Source organism: Mesoplodon densirostris, chromosome X, assembly GCF_025265405.1.
Source record: "Mesoplodon densirostris isolate mMesDen1 chromosome X, mMesDen1 primary haplotype, whole genome shotgun sequence".
In the NCBI taxonomy this organism is placed as follows: Eukaryota; Metazoa; Chordata; class Mammalia; order Artiodactyla; family Ziphiidae; genus Mesoplodon; species Mesoplodon densirostris.
Genome location: NC_082681.1, coordinates 54,712,801 through 54,722,280, shown reverse-complemented (window position 1 = coordinate 54,722,280; position 9,480 = coordinate 54,712,801).

Here is a 9,480-nt window from a genome sequence, read left to right as displayed (position 1 = left end):
TATATCTAAAGGTTGGGGTTACTTTTAGTTTAATGACAAAATCTATGTTTTTAAAGGTCAGCAAATGAATTAAACATGTGTGGTAGATTTTTGCATTGCTCTACCATTTCAAAGATACAATCCAGTGGAGAAGGCGATGTGCCTGCTGTACAATGAAATCAGGTTGAAATCAGGTTTTGTTATCTAGTAGGCTTTCTTGAAAATTTATGAGGTTGAAAAGGAGAAAAAGGTCAATTCTGTTTTTAGGAGTAAGTGTGGGCAGTAGTTTAACACAATTACAAAACCGTCACCCTCAAAATAAAAACATGCATTTAACCACGGTAAAAATTACAGTTAACAATGTGCGGGCTCATTGAAACAATGAGAAACACGTTGTTACAGAAACACATTGATCTGTAAATTAAATGCAGCTCTTTGATCTGAAGCCCACTGAGCAGTAGGAGGGGGCTGTGTGAGGAAGACCTGTCTCTTTTGAGTGTGTAGGGAAGTGGACAAGGAGAGAAGCCTTGACACCCGCAAACCTAAAGAAACCAGAATTGTGGTAAACGCTAGGTTGTAAAGGTCTGAAAAAAAATTATTATTAGTGACTCCTCTGTTAGTGACCAAGAAAATGAAGAAAGCTCACTTGAACAATATCAGGTGGCTTGAAAATATAGGATAATGTCAGAATAGTTTCTGATATTAACAATATTTTTATTTAATAGCCTTGTTAAAGATCGAGGGACATTACATTCAGAGCTGATACGAGTTTTTTTTTTTTTTTTTTAATTACGATGACTACAAAGAACAAAGATTTGCCAGCTTAGAAACATGATAGAAAGACAAAAACCAAGGCCTAACCTGGACAGGTTTGCAATGAATACCATAGATGGGAATAGAATGCTTGTAGATATTGAGTGGTAAGGAAATTAATATAGGTAATATCTTCCTCTATCTGGCCCCTGCTAATTCCACTTCTCAACAAAAACAACAGCAAAAACAACCACAGCAATAAAAAGGATTAAGGGATGGCTCATTAAAATATGCAGGAGGGCAACATTGAAATGCAAGAAAAATAAAATCCAAATAGTACATCCACTGTATAAGAGTATTAGAGAATGTTTGTACAAAAGGTATCACGCCTAAAACAGTGCTTGGAGCAGAGGGTTGGTCTACAATACAAAGTATGGGAACTCAAGGGAGGCTCTTCATTAGCATTTATAAGAACTGTTTGATAAAAGACTGACTGAAGGGATTATCTGGATCTGGACTATTGCTGGTTTTCAAGGGGTCAGAGAGTGAATTTAGCTAGAAAGAGTGGGCTATTCCCTCAAACAGGCTTTACCTAAAAAGGATTATCAGCAATTTCCACCTCATTTGTGTGAGAGTCACAGCAATGAAGAAATTTCCCCTCATGAAATGTCAAACCTTTTCCAAGCATACTATTTTAATTATCACAGTCTACGTTTCCCACTAAGAGCAGATCCCTGTCCTCAGAGAGTTAACATTCCAATACGGCCACTTTAAGGAGGAAAACACTGGCTATATTTTGAAGTACCTAAACAGTAGTAGACAAATAGTTTGCAATGGCCAATTCTTTGTGTAGGGGGGTCGGCAACTAAAGCATGGAGTTTCCAGAGCAAACTGGTACTTTTTTTTTGAAGTAAAGTGCTCCTATGTTTAAGGTAAATTACCTCTTCCAGGAAGACCATTTTGCTCTCTAAAGAAGTGATTTAGTTCAAAGGGGAACCAATTCAGTATCATTAAGCTTTTCAGGAGCTACATTTTCTATTATAAGCAAATCCTGGATAAGGTAATTTGCCTCAATTAGATGATCATTTTGAATCCAGGAGGGACTATATTTTACTTACCTTACTCATAGTCATCAATTTTATTCTGATTGCCCAGGTGTGTATGGAAATGTGTTATGTATTATATACAAGATTAATAAAATAAGACGTGATCCCTTGTTCGAAATAGCATATGTTCGACAGTACCTTAGCACATGTCCCAGTTACTGTTAAAATTGGATTAAGTCCTCAGGACTTACACCCTGGTCTGTTGAGAATATACAAAATGTGGTCCTTCATTAAAAGGAACTTATAAAGCTTTTATTTTTGACAGGAAGGCATTTGGGGTAGACAACAGAACAGACCTGGTCTAACTTTCATGGGTGTGGTAAGGACTGACTTTTTAACAACTATGAAGGTGCTTTAAATATTAGGCCTTATGGAACCGCTAATTACATTTATTATTTAAAAGACATAATGAGAAGAAATAAAGCCAGGAAAAAAACATGGGAAAATACCTAGAATTAGTGGCAAATATCAGGTCTTCCGATGACTAAAGAGTAAGTGAAAGTTACTGGTAGAAAATCTATTACTGCAGTGACTTAAAATGAGAATACAGGAAATGTGCTGGAGGAAAGTGAAAATCATTCAGACGCCACAATTTAAACATTAGGCAATGACCAGCTGGCCACCCTCTTGCCTCCCTGGTTCATAACCTGTCAATAAATCACACATTAATCAACACTTACTGTGCTTTGCCTATAGAACGATCAAAGTAGTCCTGTTGTTCTTCTCACAGCCCTTCTTACTTTTAGGGTGCATCACTGCACCTGAACTGCAAACAGATGGAACTCTACTTTGCTTGTAAACCAAGTCACTTGTCAAACATACTGTAGACTTCCATATATTGCAAATCTGGTGTTGTAAAAATTGAGATGGTAGAATAAATCGTTTCAAAGCAAAAGAATATTGGTTCTGTTATTTAGCAACACAGTATACCTAAGACATTTTCTACTCTAAGAAACAGAATTGGCTTCAACTGATATCCACCAACAACCAAACACCTCACCACCACAAAAAAAATCACACCTAGCTATGTTTACATTTGGCCTTATTTAGCTTACGCAGTATCTTAAATGCATTTAGGAAACTAGACAAAGAGAAAAATCTCCTTGATGCCTGAGTTTTTAAAAAATTGTTTCACTCTATGGTGTTATATACCTTGGCAACAATCATTTTGGTAACCTAATCACACAATCACACATGTTCACTGTTGTTGTGTTATAAGGTAACTAAGGAGAACTGAGTGGCTGCTGGAGATGCCTGACACCCTGGTCTGAGGGGCGGCCATTGGCTCGATGGGGGGGGTGGGTGGGCCACTGATGGCTTATACCTGGGATGGACTACTGGTCACCACATACCAGAAGTGGACGTCTAAGGCAAACCAAGGACACACTGAGCAACCAAGAGTGTCTGTTGTATACCTGAAGCAATCTCAGCAGCAGCAAGTACCTGTGGTAGATTTCTAGGTAGAGCTGAGACAAGCATTCTTAGCTGAGACACCAAGAGGTGGTTAAAGCAGTATTGAAACATCATGGTATCTGATTCGAAGGGGCAAAACTAGCTTGACAATGTATCAATGTATTTAAATAAGCTGACAATGTAATAAAGATATTATCCATGGAAAAAAAAGGCAACTAAGAATTTTCAAATGTGCTTTTTAAGTTTTGTTAGAGATACATTTGCTGATAGCAGACATTTTTATTTCTGAAAATAGGGAATTATCTTCATCAAAATAAATTAACCTAATTTCAGTACTCCTTTTATGGAAAAGTTCAAGGGCCCATGACCCAGAGATCTTGGCATAGAAAGATACTTTAAATTTATTTGTGTAGCTGATTTCTTGGCAGTTCTAACTGAACCCAGATTTAAAATACAATTGATTCTTGTTATTTGCAGTAGTTATGTTTTATAAAGTATCGAACTATTGCTCCTAGGAGAAATGCAAGGTCAGGTTCCTGTGAGCCTTTGGTCATAACATTTTCATCAACTTATCAATATATAACCTTGTTTTATGTGTGTTTCTCTTTAAATACACCTTATTTAATATATTTTGTTAACTCATTAACATTAGGCTCATAGCCAACAGCACTCATGCCTGAATGATGCTTACCTAACACATGTATTTTCTTTGCAAGTCACATTACAGCCTTTTTGAGCTAGAAACATTTGACAGCACTTCAGCACTAGGCTTGGGGGCCATTTGAAACAGGAAAATCACCAACAAAAAGCACAAAAAATGTAGCAACAAATAGACCGAACAAAGGACACTTGTTTACAGTATGAGGGCTGAAATAAGAAAGCCAAGTGCGGCCTTGTTTGACTTCAGCGGGGAACCTGCACACTGGCGACTCAAATTTTTCTTCACTGCATAAGTCCGCAAATGATAGAAAATGCACAGCATGAGTTGAATTTGAGTTATGATTTACAAATAAATTTTAGCAGGGAAACAAATTCACAAATGTGCAATCTGCAAATAATGAGGAGTGATATTGCCTATTACACAGTGACTACTTTTTATACTTCTGTTTTAAAATGATTAAGTTATTCTGTACTTGCCAAGAATAAATTGTTTAGAAATACATAGAATTTTGCTTAAGTTTCAAATTTCACCCTTGGCCATTCATTTCAGAAAATCAATTTGAAGAAAAGTTTGATTTTCCCTCAATTTAGTCGAACATTATAGTTATTTCAGCAGCCTTAATCAGAAGCTCAATAGCTGAGATTATAAATCACAAAGATACATGGAAAGGCAATAACAGGAAGAGAAATCAAGGAAGAAAATACATGTGTAATGGAGCAGGACCCTGTGGGGCCTTCTTGGGATAGACCCCTTCCCTGTATCCTCTCCTTTAGCCCTTCTCTGAAGTACCTAGATAACAGTATCTGATGCACATTTCCCGAGTTGTTTTACAGATGCTAAAACCCCCACCAAATGGAAGAGGTTAATTACTTGGCGACCTTGAACACATAGCCCCCCAGGCCTACTGGAGACTGAGGATTCATAACGTTAACCCCTGTGACACTGCCCTGTTACCTCACCATCAACCAGTCAGAGAACTGTGCACGAGCTGATCACATACCCTGCAACCCCGCTCCCTCACCTGGACTTTAAAAATTCTTCCCTGAATGCCATTGGGGAATTCAGGCTTCTTGATCACTAGTTGCCCTGGATTCTTTGCTTGGCACCCTGCGGTAAACACTGCACTTTCCTTCACCACAACCTGGTGTCAGTAGATTGGCTTTACTGTGCATGAGTAAGCAGACCCAAGTTTGGTTCGGTAACACATGTTCTCAGTATTGCAGTCTGTAGTAGACTTAAAGAGCTGAGATGTGCTTAATCAACCCTTGTGATGGGACCTGAGAATTTCAATTTTACTTTACTGTTTATAATTGAAAATGGTCTGAGGAACAGGATGAATGGAAACATTTATTTGAAGATAATAATACCATTAAGTTAACTCCAAGACATATTACAATGACATTATTTGGACCATGCTTTTGTAACCTCCATTTTGAAGTATTTAAGATTGGCCAATATTTAAGACATGAACATTTGATTCCCTATAAAACAAGAATGGTCTAACAGACATTTTATAAAATGTGCTCTGTTGAAATGTATCATTTTGTATTGCCAAGAGAGCATACACTTTGAATTGAAAGGGAGTGGGAAGAAAATAGGGAATGACTTATGCACGGTACTTTAAGCTCATGACAGAAATAGCTCAGGCAATATGTATGTGGTCACTCAAGAAACTTCAAAGGGGTTGGTGTGGGAGGGAAGAAGAAGAAATATAAAGCTAACATTTCAATGAAAAATTTTTTAAATAGAAAATATTGAATGTGTAACACTGGCTGTAAAAAAAAAGATGAGAAGAATAAACTGTAAATGTTTAAAAACAAAAGAGTAGAATTGGACCAACACACGCAGACAACTAAAGTCTCATTAAAGAGGCTGTTATTAGGAAGATAGATTGAACTGTGCATGATTACCTTCTATAGCAGCAAGTTTAAACATCAGCAGCAAAGAGGAGTGATTTGATCTCTCTCTTATCTTGGCTTCATCATATGAAACTCTGTAAACTCCTTCCTGTCTTCTGTTTTTGCCGTCAGTCTGTGGCTTCATACAACAGGTTTATCTTCTAGGCCATATTTATGAAAAAAGAAAGGAACTGAAGAAAAAGAAAAATCAAGCTCTTAAAATGGTGCCAATTTTGTCTAGAAACTAATTACAGAGATAACAGGATTTTAAAACTTGTCTGAATTTCTTTTAATATACTTAAAAAGCTCACTTTCTATAACTGAAATTATCCCTATGAAAAGGAAAAATGACTTTCAGCACATTACACTGGGCCATAATACATGCTCTTGGGATTTTTGATACCAGTCATTAAGAAGTATAAGGACAAGCCCAGAACACAGTTTTGTCTGATAAGGTATGTCAAAATGCGCAGGCCCAGACGACTTGAGAGAAACTAGGGAGAACAGGCAAAGATATTTTAAAAACTTCTCACAAGACACTAGGGTTTTAGAAAACTGAGTGGGTTAGTTCCCAGCAGCATCCTTAGTTACAGTACTTGCCTATCTTAAAAGGATTCTTTGGTTTTATGTTAATTAAAGAGCTTTACCTCTGATAGTGTGAAAAGATTCTTATTCTCTCATTGGTCTTTCTATATGGTCCAAATGTGCAGAGAGTAACCACTAAGGTCTCCCTCATGCAGCAGATAGAATATGTGCTAAAATATAGGCCAGCAAAAACATTCCCAAGGGGTTTTTCACCAGTCTGAAGTTCTGACAGAACATTCAACTCCCCAGTAAAATATATTTATTGATAGTTAACATTTATTGAGCACTTACTACATGCCAGGCTTTGTGTTAACCACTTTATATGTATTAATTTGTTTAATTCTCACAACAGCCCTATAAGGTAGGTGCACTTGTTACCCACATTTTACAGATGAGGAAACTCAGGCAAAAGAATGTTAAATAACTTACCCAAGAGCACACAGCAAGGAAGTGGTGGAGCCATGATTCAACCCTAGTTGGTATTATCCATCAACCTGATCACAATAAATTAATTGATCAGATTATCTAGCTAGTCATTTTGAAAGGTGGCAAGAGACTAATTCTCAGTATAGATAAATTTTAAGGTGAGTGAGGTTGACAGGGATTATGTGATACTCCAGAGAATGGAGAGTGTCCACATGGAGGACTGCGGACAACCAAGAAGAATTATACAGATACTGAGTACTGAGAAACTTAAAGGGAAGAAAGAGAGTGCTCCAAAGGGGACTGCTAAAGGCACAACTTTCATAACTTCACAAATTCAGAGGCCCAGTTCTAATAATTACCATCAATATCAAAACACAGACATGCCTTAACATTCAGAATAGGTACAGAGCTGTGAAGCTGTGTGTAAAATAAAATCCTACCTCATCTCTGGATTCTCTTCCACCATAGAAGATAGTGGAGTTGGTAAAAGAACTTTAGTGGGACATGTGGGCAAGGGGTAGGGTAGCTTCTTGTTATTGTGACCCCCTGGGTTAGGTGTGACCATCATGTCAACTGACTGAAGAAAGAGTCAGGGAAGTTGCCCTTAATGAAGATCTTCCAGAGCTCTGCTATACCTTAACAAGATGCCAGTGAGAAGCAGGGTACAACAACTGGGTTTATCTATTAGATTGGAACTATCGTAGTGTCCAATTGGATCTGAGATAGAAAGCCGTGATGTAGTAATTGTGTTAATAAATGAGTGCTTCACAGTTCTGTAACTGAGGATTTGGTTAAGACAAAGCAATCAATTTTACTTTATTCATTTCATAGAGCTGAGATTCTTTATCTGATTGCTTCACTTCAGGGGATACAATGGTATACTACTGATAGGTATGTAGGCACATGCACACACATGAGCACACACGCATCACTTACTTCTCTTCTCAAACTCTCAGTGACTATAGGGTAGGTACAATTTATTTCCAAGCTCATACTAGATGGTATAAAAAGAATCTTCATTTACTAACTTTGGATTGGAGTAACCCAACAACTTAAGATGTTAACAGGTCATAAAATTTCTTTTTACTTTGAGAGACAGTTTCATCACTGTAGGATGACTGACACTTTAATTTTCATTTAAATAAATCTAATTAGCCTTGGGCAGCTGGCAAGTTTTTTTAGAATCACAGATACTCAGAGTTGGAAGAAAACTTAAGGGTAAGTCAGAATAACCACTCTTGATGATTCAGTTCTTTCTGTATTATCCCACCCAAAACTCTGTCTTCCTTCCTTTCTTCCCTCCTTCTTTCTTTCTCCCTTCCTTCCTTCCTTTCTTTCTTCTCTCCTTCTCTCTTTTCTTCTTTCCTAAATTCATTTATTTAAATAATTGAGTGCCTATTACACACCAGACAACTTCCTAAGTGATGCAGTCACAAAGATTAATAAGATACTGTCGTTGATTTTAAGAAACAGTTTAGTAGAGTTGACAGACATGCAGGCAGATCCTTGTGCTACAGTGTGGGCAATAAAAGAAAAAATAAGAATATGAAAGGAACACATAGTACAGAGGAGAGAATGGTTAACTCTTTTGTGTAGTTGTAGTGGGGGTGGGCAGGGTTCAGACAAGGTTTTCCAGAGGAAGAAATGCCCAATCTGGGTTGTAAAGAGTGAGGTTTGCTAGGAGAGCAAATAGTGGAAAGGGCAGAAAGAACAGCATATTTAAAAGGCAGAGAGATGAACCACCCTGGCGTGTTAGAAGAATTGTAAGGTGTCTGTCATGGCTTGTCATAGGTGGGGTGAGGTGGGGAGCAGGAGAAGCCAAGGCAGGAGAGGGAGATCCTGAAGAAACTTGTCTTCATGGACAGAAGGGTATGAGTCATTAGGGGATTTTAAGTAACCTGTCACTATATTTCAAAAATACATTTTAGAAACTTTGAACAATTTTAAATGTATAAAAGTTCTTACAGTGAACTGAAATCTTTCTCACTGCATCTTCTACCTCTTAGTCTTCATTCTCCTATGTGGGATCTTACAGAAGAAAGTTAGCTGAATTCTTTGATACATGCCTTTCAAATATTTACCTATGTATATGCCTTTCAAATATTTAACAATTATTTGGGTTAAACATTTTCAATTCTCTTAAAAATTTATCCTCACAGAACTGTCTGCCTGTGAGATAGGTGAGAAGGGGGCAGGACACAACTGTTAAAAGAATGTCACAACACTTGAGGATATGACAAAAACTGTTTAGGACCTACTAGGCCCAAGATGGCGGAAGGTCCGACTTCCAGTAGACCTTGAGCCTCATTATACGTTCATTGTAATACATTAGCATATGCTAAACGACACACCCACCTGCTCCATGACAGTTCCCAGGCTGAACATAAAAAGGCCAAAAAGTGAGCAGTGGCCCAATTCCTGGAAATCCCCACCCTTTCTTCAAAATAGTTGGAATAATCCTCCCACTCATTAGCATATGAAATTACCCAGCCCATAAAAACTAACAACCCCATACCCCGGGACCACTGTCACCTTCTGAGAAGAACCACATTCTGCCTATGGAATGTGTATCTCTCTAAATAAACTTGCTTTCACTTTACTATGGCTCATTCTTGAATTCTGCCTGAAACCAAGGACCCTCACTTGGCGGCCCATCCCA